This window comes from Aotus nancymaae, unplaced genomic scaffold (assembly GCF_030222135.1).
Source record: "Aotus nancymaae isolate 86718 unplaced genomic scaffold, 86718_ANA_hifiasm-v0.15.2.pri h1tg000006l, whole genome shotgun sequence".
NCBI lineage: Eukaryota > Metazoa > Chordata > Mammalia > Primates > Aotidae > Aotus > Aotus nancymaae.
In genome coordinates this window covers 22,958,411-22,972,199 of record NW_026988417.1, presented here as the reverse complement: position 1 = coordinate 22,972,199, position 13,789 = coordinate 22,958,411, and positions in this window count along the sequence as shown.

The window sequence follows — 13,789 nt, the reverse complement described above, 5'->3', positions numbered from 1 at the left end:
ATCCACCCTCCTCAGCCTCCCAAAGTGCTGGGATTACAGGCATGAGTTACCACGCCCAGCTTTTTATTTTTGTTTTTTTAAGGGAAGAAGGAATTGAAACCAGATTCTAAGAAGGCAATGACAGCAGCAACTTGGGACAGTCTGGACAGTCTGGACTCAGCCCGGGTGCCCGTGCTAGGCAGTGATGTAGAACCAGAGAAGCCTCATTTTAAAATATGTTTCACAACCAGAAAGTACATGAATAGAAGCTCCTTTTTCAAATTATATTACCTACCTATTGAATTTCACCTCCGTCTACTTGAAAAGTCTCGTATTTTAGTGCCAGTCATCTCAGTCACTATTCAGCAGACTATCAAGAGCAGGTTTTTCTTGACTGTGGAACATACTTTTATTGTTGTTGTTTCATGATCTATTCTGTAACATACTCTTATTTCTATCTGGTTCAGGCCTAATTCCCAATCTCTCATCATTTCTGAGCCTAAGCACCTCATGCCTTGTCTTATAAAGAGTTATATCACATTTAAACTGGCATCCAGATAAAGGTAGATATAGAAGCTCTTTCTTGCCATTAAGTTATGGCTCTCATGCCATTGCTTTCTCATCATTTCCCAGGGAAGGAGGCAGGGTGTTAGAGGTCCTTTGGTGCATAAAGGCTTTTTTTCCCGCTTCATCATCACAGAGCACCGTCTTAAAGGATGGTAGAGAAAATAGAGTTCCTGTGATACCACCATTAGCTTCTGCCTGGGTGATTGGAATAAACTGTTTTCTGATATTTCCACCTTCACGTCTGCCAACCTGCAACACACTCTCTAACCTGCAGCTAGTGGGATTTTTAAAAATACAATCTTACCTTTTCTGTCCCCTGTTTTAAGCCTTGGGAACTATTTGAGCTTTTCATAATCTTACCTTTGATTAACTCTCCATAGATTACTGTGGTTTATCCAGACTGATTTTCTGTAAGTTTCCTGGATGAGCTATGTCATTTCTTTCATTCAGGACTTTCACATATAATTCTCACTGTCTAGAATAGTCATTCCCTTCTATTCTTCAGGTCTCAGCTTAACCCTCATTTGCTCTGGAGGTTTTTTTTCTAATTATCCCAAAGCTCATAGTTCTCTTTATTTTTCTCATCAAATCTCTTGACAATTCTGTTTCATAGTTGCCTACTCAACAGTCAGTCTTCTTCCTAGAATATAAGCCCCTTGAAAGCAAAGACTGCATTTTTCACTTTTAAATCATCAATGTCTAGCACCGTAGCTGCAGTATAGTAAGAGCTTGGTAAATACTTGTTAACTCTTTAAGGTAATAGGAAAGAAAAGTTCTCAACTTCACAGCAAAAATCTCTCTCATTAATCAATGGAACTACCTAATATTAATTCATTAATTCATGTTCATTCAACAAATATTTTGAATAGCTATAAATATGCTATGGACTATGTTGAGTACCGAGGATATCGGGATAAGTAAAGATATCTCTTTTTCCTCAAGAAATTCTGGGGGAATAGAGAAGTAAATGGTTATAATATGATGCCATATATGGTATAATAAATGTATGCATAAATTGCTATGGAACATAAAGGAAGTAATGTTTGTTTTCCTGAGCATCTAAAGAGATAGACTAATATCTTTTGTCAGACTGATAGCCACTTACACTTCATCAAGACTCATAACTGAGAAGAACTCAGTTTATGAGTTCTTATAAGAAGGGTGGCTTATGAGAAGAGCTCATAACTGCATCCTGATGAAGTGTAAGTGGCTATCAGTCTAACAAAAGGAAAGAAGCCATTTCTAAAAGGAAGAACCAACACGTGCAGAGGATCAAAAGTTAACGAGAACATTGGCATATCCAGTAAGCCGAATGATCAATAATATGCCTGATGATGGTCACTCATGGAAACTGCCAGGCTAGCAAGAGGCTAAATCATTATGTCTTTTGATGTAAAAAAAACTGGGGGCTACTGATTGATTTTAAGTAGGAGAGAGATGTGCTCAGGCTGGTACTCCAGAAAGATCACTCTAGTGCCAGTGCAGAAGATGGATTGGAGTATGGTAATATTAGAGACCAATGAGACCTGTTAGAAAGACTTTTTAATTGCATTAGAAGTATGAGAAATATGGTAGACTTGCTGTATGTAAGTTTCTGGCAATATATCTGGAGAAAAAGTGAAATAATTATGCATGATTTAGGAGGTAGAACCGCACTGCCACGGTTCGAAATATGCTATTCCTTCTTGGAATGTTATATCCTCTTTTCTTTAGCCAAGCCATTTATTTTTTATCATTCAATTCAAGGGTTGCCCCTGGTGAGTTCTCTCTGACTCTTCCACCCGAGTCTGACTAAGATTCCACCTCCTTAAGCTCTTACTGAATATAGCATGTTGCCTCTTCAACATTGAATTGTAAGCAGTCAGAAAGGTAAGAGAAGATTCCACCTAGCAAAATGCTAGCAGAGTGAGTTGCATAGAGTATACATTCAATAACTATTTCTTGCATTAATGGATGCATAAGCGACTACATGACTACTCAGAAATGGAAATTTTAAGAAAAATGTAGTGAGATCCTCAGGCTTCTGATTACAGAATAAGGAAAATGATAGGAATTATCACAGAGATAGAAATAATGGGGAGAAGCAAGTTTGGAGAATAGTTTGGGAAAGGTGACAATGATGACATCTGTTTGGAACAGGATGGACTTGAGGGGCTTATGAGAAGCATTCCTAAAAGTGAACTGGTATCAAGTCCAGAGTTGTGACTTACCATTTATAGATAGATGGTAGTCTAAGTATGTGACCTAGTCCTAAGTCCTGTGACCCAGGAGCAATGGGTAAACTGAGAATAAAATAATCTTAACAAAGAGGCCTGAGTATCACCAACATTGTGGTACTTGGTTGGAAAAGGGGTCAAGGAGAACCATAACAAATGTGTGGACACTAACAGAATAGTTTGGAGAGAGTATCACTATGGGAGAGAAGAACAGAATACATTTCAGAAAATAGTCAACAGTATCAAGTATTTCCAAGAGGTCAGGTACTATAAGGGTCAAAAATAATCAGTTCATTTGTTTTATAATTAGACCATTTGTTATTTATTACTTAGAACAATTTTAATGGAGTCTTGGGTTGGCCACACAGTTGGTAGTGGATTGAAAAATAGAGCCATTAGAGCCACTGAGTGTAACATATTCTAAAAATCTTGGTTGTAATAAAAGAGAAATGGATGGGGTAAAGAAAGAAGAAAAATGAGAAGTTAGCTACACAGTGGGGGGAGGTTTTTTTATGGTAAAAGATAAGCATGATCACATCTTGAGAATAAACAGTGATTTAAAAGGGAAACATTAATAATACAGGTGGAAGAGATGTTTCCTGAAACAAGACTTAGGGTAGGATGATATCAAGAGCACAGATGAAAGAATTAGCATTGCCTGAAAGGGAGTCACATATCTGTCTGAGATTAGAAGGAAGAAAGGATCTGTACAGGCATAAGTTTGAATTAAATGGGGAATTCATTCACACTTGATTTATTCTATTTCTCTAGAAAGAAGGTGTCAAGATCATCTGCAGAAAGTGAAGGGGATAGAGGTGATAAAGAAAACTTGTATATGGTGACTGTTGACTGGCTTCTCTGGGAATTAAACATGGAATAAGCAGAGTGATAAACAAAATTATTGTGTAGCTGTGCAAACCTTACTAAAATGAATGAAAATGCACCTACCGTGTATTAGTTTGCACAGTTGTGTGATTTGTTCAGCATCAGGAAATAGTGTGTGTCAAACTAAGATAAAGAAGGCAGATAATTATAGTAATGCAAGATGGCATTTCTAGGGTCACACTTGAGTTTCTAACCTGAGGTTCATGATTCATAGTTTATATACCACCTCAGGAGTAGGTATCTTGTGGACTCCTAAAAAAGAATGCAACAGTTTGTCTCTCTCCCATGCGTGCACTCTTACCCTCACTGTATACATATATACACATATACATATATATACACATATGAATATGCGTGTATATATATGCATATATTTATGTGTATAATATATATACCCATATATATGCATTTTTATATAAAGAGAATTAGTCATTAGTTTTCACACAACTTTTTTTTTTTTTTTTTTTTTTTTTTTTTGTCGTGGACTTTTGAGTTTATTGTTGAGACCACGTAATAGGACTTTTTTTTTTATTGCATTTTAGGTTTTGGGGTACATGTGAAGAACATGCAAGATTGTTGTATAGGTGCATACGTGGCAGTGTGATTTGCTGCCTTCCTCCCCTTCACCTATATGTGGCATTTCTTCCCATGCTATCTCTCCCCAACTCCCCACCTCCCGCTGTCCCTCCCCAAAAAACAAACAAGCCCATTCAAAAGTGGGCGAAGGATATGAACCGATACTTTACAAAAGAAGACATACATGAGGCCAACAAACATATGAAAAAATGCTCATCATCACTGGTCATTAGAGAAATGCAAATCAAAACTACATTGAGATACCATCTCACACCAGTTAGAATGGCGATCATTAAAAAATCTGGAGACAACAGATGCTGGAGAGGATGTGCAGAAATAGGAACACTTTTACACTGTTGGTGGGAGTGTAAATTAGTTCAACCATTGTGGAAGACAGTGTGGCGATTCCTCAAGGACCTAGAAATAGAAATTCCATTTGACCCAGCAATCCCATTACTGGGTATATATCCAAAGGATTATAAATCGTTCTGCTATAAGGACACATGCACATGAATGTTCATTGCAGCACAGTTTACAATAGCAAAGACCTGGAACCAACCCAAATGCCCATCGATGATAGACTGGACAGGGAAAATGTGGCACATATACACCATGGAATATTATGCAGCCATCAAAAACGATGAGTTTGCATCATTTGTAGGGACATGGATGAACCTGGAAACCATCATTCTCAGCAAACTGACACAAGAACACAACTTTCAAAGCAGTTATTTTTTAATCTAAAATTTTAAGATTAAAGATTGAAGGAGGAATATCATAGTTGCTGTTGAATGATACTCAAAATCTGGTGACAGAATTATATAATTTTTTCTCTTGGGTTACATATTTGGAAGGGTGCTACTTATATTCACACACACACACACACACACACATACACACGCAAAAGGATTAGCCAGAATATATAGATAGCCCTTGAAACTTAATAATAATAAAAAATAACCTTAAATAGCCTCAATATTTAAACTGACAGTTCACTAGAAAACATATATGGATGACAAGTGGTCACATGAAAAGATATACAACAGTGTTAACTATTAGAGACATGCAAATTACAACCACAAAGAAATACCACTACCAAATTATTAGAATGGTTTAAAAGTTTTTTAAAAAGAGGGGACAATACCAAATGTTAGAGATGATGTTGGGAAACTGGAATGCTAATATATTGCTGGTGTAAATTCAAAATGACACAGTTCTTTATAAAACAGTTTGGTAGTTTCTTATGAAGTTAAACAGAATTTGCCACACATCTCATCAATGCATTCCTTGGTGTCTACTGAAGAGAAGTGAAGATACATGTCTACACCGAAAACTGTACGTGTATTTTTATAGTGACTTTATTTATAATTTTTAAAAACTTGAAACAATTTGAATAATTTCCAGTTTGTGAATGAACAACAAACAAAAAACAAATTGCAGTATACCATATGGTGAAACACTACTCAGCAATAAAAATAGAAATGAATTTCTGAAGCATGAAACAGAATAACTCTCAAAAGTATTATGCTAAGTGAAAGAAGTCAGACTCAAAGAGCTACAAGATTGTATGATTCCTCTTATATAACATTTAAAGAAGGCAAACTGAAGGGACAGACTTCAGATCAGAGGTTGCTAGGGGCTGGGAGTGAGGAAAGGTATTGCCTACAGAGGAACACAAGAGAAATTTTGCAGTGAGTAGAGTGGGGGGGCAGTGATTGATAGAAATATTATACGTCTTGACTTTTGGTGGTTACATGACTGCATAAGTTTATCAAAATTTATGGAAATGTAAATCTAAAAGAGTATATTTTATTGTATGCAAATTATATACCTCAATACGTGTAGGAGAAAATAGAGCCCAAAGCTCTACAAAAAAGTAGTCTGGAAGGAGAATGATAGGACAGTTGCATAAATGGTTTTGGATTGTTTTTTCCTCAGCATCACCTTTCACATTGAGTTTATTCTCTTTGATACAGCAAATCCCACAATTACAGATGCAAAGCACAGAACTCTCTAAGGTTTTCACAGAGAAGAACTCTGGAAAGAGAATCTCCATGTGGTAACAGTGGGAGAAAGAACCCTACCGGCAAGATGAAAATCAGTGGGAAACATCTGGGCCCTTTCTACCTAGGGTCTTTTTCCCAACTTATTTTCCAATGAAACTTTGAGTTTTATTAATAACAGCTTCCATTGCCCTATAGAATTATACCCAAACAGAAACTTGGCTCCAGGAATAGATAATAAAGTTAGTTCTTACCAATTCCTACTTTGCTTTAGAGAAAAATAGTGGAAATGAGTTCATTAGATCTTGTACACTGATTATAGCATGTTTTGCTTGGCATGCATGCAGAGTAGGATTTCTTAAAAACAATGACAAAAGAGCTTTAGCTTTGTGAGGTCCAAGCAAGGATAAGACACAGAACTCTAAGGCTTTGGCCAACCAGGGCATAGCAAGAAGGACCTGAGCACATGGTGATGGGGGAGACAAATATGGGTGATAAGAAGAAGTGAAGTTGAGGTTGGAAATGTTCTAAGAATAACATGATAGCATCACTGAATCTCTTACACTACCAAGCACACGTAGTCTTTCAGATATATTTTGGGGTTGGAATTAAGAGGAATCATACTGAATTTCATTGAGTTGAGTTGAATGGCCTCAACCCAAGAAGAGAAAGAAGGCTCTGAGTCACACTCTCTAAAATGGTAGTTTAGTTTTTTTGTTTGTTTTTGAGACAGAGTGCCTCTCTGTCCCCCAGGCTGGAGTACAGTGGCACAGTCTTGGCTCACTGCCACCTCTGCCTCATGGGCTCTAGTGAGCCTCCTGACTCAGCTACCCTGGTAGCTGAGATTACAGGTGTGAGCCACAATACCCAGCTAATTTTTGTATTTTTAGCAGAGATGGGGTTTTGTCATGTTGGCCAGGCTGGTCTTGAACTCCTGACCTCAAGTGATATGCCTGCATTGGCCTCCCAAAGTGCTGTGATTACAGATGTGAGCCACCATGCTTGGCCAAAAGTAGGTTTTGCTTATCATAAAAATACAAGAATTCACCCCAAAAGTGTCTAGGATACCAAGATGTGATCCAAAATGTTGTTATCCCAAAATATGGTATCTTCAAAATATTGTTGATTATGGTGATGATGGAGTGCCTCATGGACCATACTCTTTCTTCTTATCCTCAAATATCTATTATGTCAAAATGCTTCAAAGGCAATATCTTGTTAACAGCTAACAAATCTGTAAAGAGTTCCTACATAAAATCAGTAGCAGGTAGATTTTAGTGAAACCATCTGAAATCACACATATGATAGTTTAATAATAACCTCCAAGAAGCTACAGCCACTGTTAAATAGGGGGCATGACTCCTTTGACCTTAGTTCCCAATAAGAAAGTTACCCTTTCCATAAGAGAGGCAGAATGAAATGCTCTCCCGTCACTCCTCTGTGAAATTATAGAGTAATGAGAGGAGAGGGGAGAGGTGGGGATGAAGCCATTGCCAGGGTAAAATAACACCTGGGTAGAACTGTGCAAAAATATATTGAAGGGAGAACAAATTTTAGAAATAGCATAGCTAAATAAGCAGATAGCCCAAGTAAAACTTAAAACTACTAAAATTTGAGAAAAATAAACTTGGATAGAAAAATGTCCTGGATATAAGAACAGAACAACCTAGTACAGACTGCTACAGGACAAAAGCAGCTCAGTTCTCCTAAACTGAGGGTTAGCCAAATAGAGCCATTGAAAACAGAACAAAGTCTATGCTGGATTGAACCCACACACTGTCAGCTAGGGGTTTTCATCAATTTCTTAGGGAGGAATAATTGGAAATTAAAATGAGAATTTCATTTACATACAATTTGAATTTCCTAAATATAATTTTGTTTACATTATACATATGGTTAAACAAGAGTTTCTTTCTGTCAGAGTCCTAGCAAATAAATGATGGCATACTCATCAAGTAATTTGAAGAGTGTTTAATAGAGAAAGTACTTTCAAAGATATAGGAAACCACAAAGAATAGAGAGACATAACTAGGGACTATTAACATGGAGGTGGGCAGCACATATTAACATTTCTGGGAATAAAGGACCAGAGAGAGAGAGAGAGAGAGTAGTTACTGGAAGCAAAGGAGAAAAACATAAGGTAAAGACCACTTGATAGGCCCTCTCATCTTCTGATGAGAGTATAGCCAGTCAGGCACAATGACTTAATGGAGAGTGAGGAAAACAGCATGACATCTTTTTCCCCTTTCCTTGGTTTCTAGGTAGTGCACCCCATTGGTTGACTTTAACAGGAAGCCAGAGATTCTGGGAGCCCATTGCTGATGCTTTATAAATTAGCTTCCCAAAGCAAAGAACAAGATGTGGAAGAGACATGAGCAGATCTAGAGAGACAAAGAGAGAAACTACAACACAGTCAAGCCCTCTCACCCTGGGCAACCATTCTTGTTCTCTGACATGTACCGCCCAAACACGAAGACACACAAAAACATTACTATTAAATACATCATAGTGAGGGTGATGCCAATTTCTTCATTCTTCTGTTGGCTAAAACATTAGCCAACAGTCATGATATAAATTACTAGAAGATGAGAAAGCATAAAGAATCTTAATGTTTAGTTGCTTTGATTCAGCCTTAGTGGCAGTCATAAGGCCTAAGTTGTCTGTCATAATTCCCATCTTCTACCACCTAATTTAGGTTTCTCACACCTTGGCTTCATGAATGGTTACCTGAACCTTTATTTCAATAGGTCTGTGTCCTTAGTGATCTTGTCTTTGGCTGGGATTTGGGGTAGGACACTGGGCAGATTCAATTTTCTATTCGTTATTATTATTAGATAAGAAGGTATTAAGAGATGTCCCCAGAGACATTTGATGTTTGAAATCTGGCCCTCCTTGTATTCATTGATGCCAGCAATCCAATGACCCAGGATTAACCACCTGTGCAAGCAAAGGCACCCTTTTCTTACCGTTGATGTGAAGCTGCATAAGGAATATGAAATGGCTGAGGTGAAGAATCAGCTTCTATTTCAAGAAAATCAGGCTCAGTATCTTATTGCAGGTGTCTGTCATTGGCATTAGGATCTCCAAATCCATTAAGCTTTTGTATGATTAAACCAGTGAGTGTCATGAGTATTAGCCCATTGTTGGATTGCCCTTGCCTTTAAACATATCACCTGGTTGAAGGTCATGTTCTGAAGGGTATTCTATTAGTTTCCTAAGCAGATGTAACAAAGTACCGCAAACTGAGTGTCTTAGAAACCAGAAATATATTTTCTCACTGATCTGGAGGCCAAAAGTCCAAGAACAAAGGGTCAGCAGGTCATGCTTTCTCTGAAGGCTCCAGGAAAGGGCCTGTCCTGGGCCTCACTCATAGCTCTTGTTAGTTCAGGGCTTATGGCAGTAAAACTCTGATCTTGATATGGCATTCTTCCTGTGTGTGTGACTACTTTTGTATCCAAATTTCCCCTTTTTCTAAGGACACCAGTCATTGCATTAAAGGCTCATCCTACACTAGTATGACCTCATTTTACTAAACTAATTATATCTGCAATGACCTTATTTCTGAATAAGGTCATATTTGAGGACTAGAGAATCAGGGCTTCAACATATGAATTTGGGGGCAAAGGGGAAGCACAATTCAACCCATAACAGGTACCATGATAGTCAGTAGGCTATTTCTCCTTCCACACAGTGTTCAACAGGGTGTGCTACCTAAAGCTGTACCCACTGAAAGAATTACAGTCTTCCAGAAAATTGGAAGGACCCCATTATAGTTCCTACTCCATGAGTTAGGACTTTTTAAATGACCACTTTTGTTATCTTTGTAAAGTTTGGAATAAAAAAAATTCTACTAGGTACTTATATATAAACACCAACGCTGAGTTGACTACCAGACCAGGTAAGAGGCTTTCTATTAAATACCAATTCAAGGATCCTTCTTTCTGTCTCTGTGTTCTTTGTTTCACATATTTTCAATGAAAGTTGAAAATCTTGCTGAAGCAGTTCTGCACAGATGAAGATAGACTCAAATAAAGAAAAAACTTTGCTTTTGATTAGATCCAGTCTTTCTGCATTAGCACAGGTATTTTTTTTTTCCTCATCAGAAACAAGTCTAGAAATAGCTGTATAGAAACTTTATTCTTATATTATTGGTTCTATAATCATATTTAACTTTAATTATTTTTAAGGCCACTATATGGCTGTGTATGCACACACACATGCACACACCCAAATAAGATGTAAACAGTCATTTGCATGATATATGATTCGAGTGTCAATAAAAGGCCATTTTTTTGCCTCAGAGTCAATCTCTTTTAAGTACACTTTGAGTTCTAGAATTATCACCATGTACCAGGCAAAAATCTTTTCTGCTACAGTATTGTAATCAGAGGTTGAAGTTCTAATATTTTTTTTCCTTAGGAAAAATAGCTCTAATGCAGTGAAAAGATGGCAGGCTTGTGGATAGAGAAATGTAGACATTACCTTAAGTCCTGCCCCTAATAGTTAATGTAAATGAGATGAATTATATATATTTACTCTTGTATTGCTTCATTTTAAAGATAAAGAAATTGGATAAAATCAGCGTTCTGAAAGTTGACTCATCAAAAGAATCCCATAGAATGCTTATTACATGACGATTTTCCAGACCCCATGCCAGTCTAATCACATTGAAATCTCTGCAGTAGAAGTCAGCAGACTTTTAAATACTCAACCTAGCCCTTGCACCCCAACCTAAGTTCTTGTGAACCCACAACTTTGGGAAATGCCACGTCAGGTTATTTCTAAATCTGTTCCTATTCCAGTTATCTGTGGAAACTAAATAAAGGCCACTGTACCAATTAACCCATTAGCTCACTTTATTCCCTGTAGCTTTCCAGTTATCACCAAGCAGATAGTGTCTTAAGGAATAGAGCCTGGGATGGGTAACTTGTGATGATCAGACAGTTTGGGGCAGCAGAAGGCGCAGATGTCAGGTGCGACTGAGGAAACATGGCAAACTTGAGGACAGAATGAGGGCCTCATGGATAAATTTGGAGATAAGAAAAAAACTGCAAATGTGTACGTTATCTATGAGTGTATATATATATATATATATAAATATGAAACAGACTGTCCAAATTATGGATACATTTATAGAGATTTCTAAAAATGGTAGTGTAGATCTATATTTATTGAAATGGAAAGATGCACATGATGGATTTCTAAGTGAAAATTAGATATGTTTCTTAGGTTTCATTTTGGAAAAAGAAAATAATCCCTTTGAATATGAAGACTATGCATTTGAAGTATGGGTGAATTTCTTTGCATGATGAGAGTACAGTTAAATTTTTATGCCCCTTTTCTTCTCTTTTTATATAAACTGATTTTTTTTTTTACAATGAGAATTCAATACTTTAAAGTCATATACAGTAATAAAGCAATTTCCATTCTGACAATAAAAGAAAGTGCAGGTTGCATAGGGAAGGTGAGGATGGGTGTTGTGGTTGGACACATGAAGGAACCAAGCAGAGAAGGTGTTGGGTAGAAGACAGGGAAAGCAGAGAAGAGAGGGAAGAACAGCTAAGCTTGGTAAACTCTGCCTTCTCTTAAGTTCTTATCATCTTGGCAGATCGGCACCTGGGTTGCAGTCCTGCCCTTCCGAGGCTAGTAAGAAACTCATGGGTCAGTCCAGCAGGGATAATTGCTGTGCTCAAGTTATACTGGATTGTTTAAGATTGAACTCTTTTGCTTCTGGTTGGTAGCCTGCAAACCGGCCTGGGGCCACCTGCTCCAAAGACCAATGTATTTATTTCAGACGTGCAACCCAGGACTGCAGGGTTGACTAGCAGCTTGGAGGAAAGGCAAGGGAATGGAGGCTATTTATAGCAGATGGCAACAAAGGTTTCCTTTCTCTCCTTTACCACTAGTTGTATTTCTCTGAAGCTCTGCCTATATTGTGCAGAAATCAACAGGGCAAGAGACCATGTTCTTCAGCGCTGGTTGGAAAGTTCCAGGGCTCTGTTTTTAGAGCAAATCTGCCAGCTTCAGAGGAGGTTGCAACCACCCTCGGATTCTAAATCAGCTTGATGACAGTGCAAATACATGCAAATAAGGGTCAAATCAATTTCCATAATGAACAGCATGAGAAAAGCAGACTCTCCTCCACCTGACTCAAAATTATTAGAAAATCCAACGAGGGGGAAAGGAAAGAAAGGAAAAAGAGAACACAAACATGTCAGAAAACTGAAAAGTGCCGATTTTTGGATCTTGGGAATGGAAACTCTAACGTCCAAGAATTATTCTGGACTTTATTTTGGAGACTTGTGCAGGAAGGGAGAATTCTGGTACAGCCTTTCTGAGGGTTTTGATTGTGAACAGACCTTAGATTTCTTTATCATGCTTCATCCTTCCCTGTTCCTGGGCTTCACTTATTACCACACCCTGGCTAGTTGAGATATAATTCATCTACCATAAAATTTACACTTTTATAGTGTACAATTCAGTGGTTCCTAGAAGAGTCACAGAGTTATACAACCACCATTACTTTCTAATTTTGGAACTTTCATCTCCACTAAAAGAAATACTGTAGTTATCAGGCGTCACTTCCAATTATTCCCTCCCTTCAGCTCTGGCAACCATGAAACTACTTCCTTTCTTCTATGGATTTGCCTATTCCAGAGATTTCATATGAATACAACCATACACCATGTGGCCTTTTGTGACTGGCTTCTTTTACTATACCTAGTATTTTCAAGGTCCATCCATGTTGTAGCATGCATCAGTGTGTCATTCTTTTTTATGGTAGGTTGTTCTTTTTAAATAAAACCAATGCGTGGGCCATGTACTGCTGTGTCTCAGAGGATTGCAGTGAGCTCCACATGTTTCCTGGAAAACCAGGAACGTGGTTTTCCATTTAAAAACCATTTAACATGGATTTGGAGATGATAGTAACATGGCCTAACCTTACTACTTTTTTTTTTTACTAAGTCTGGTGACTCTCTTTAGTTACTGATTTCTCTGTATTTTAGAAATTACATTTATGTCATTTAACTAATACTGGACTGAGTCAATTTACATTTATAATTAACAGGTGATTTTATGAGCCACAGTGCAGAAGCATTCATTTTCAAAAACTATTTTGGTACTTCTGGCACAGCCTATGTCACTACATATGGTTGACTTGCATCTATGAAAGAGATGAGAGTTGTTAGAACTATAATACATATGGGCCACTGACTGAACCATCTGAGAAAATTTTAATTGGGATGAGTAAGGAATGCAATAATTTATATGGATCTATTACTTTTAAACACTGAAGTCTATGAAGGGAAATAATTGAATGGATTTTATTTTCTGTAAGGTCCTGAATGCCTTTGAATTACCCAAAATTTCTTTGTGTAAAGTGATACTTCCATGCAAGTCATTATCTTTAAGAGACATTTATCAAATGCTTTCCTTGTGCATGCCCATACTTTGAAGAATTGCAGTTCACATCAGGAATCATGCACAGGAAACCTTTTGCTCATGACTGTTCAGCCAATAGAACCTCACATTTAACAGGCAAATACCCAGGCAGATGGTATA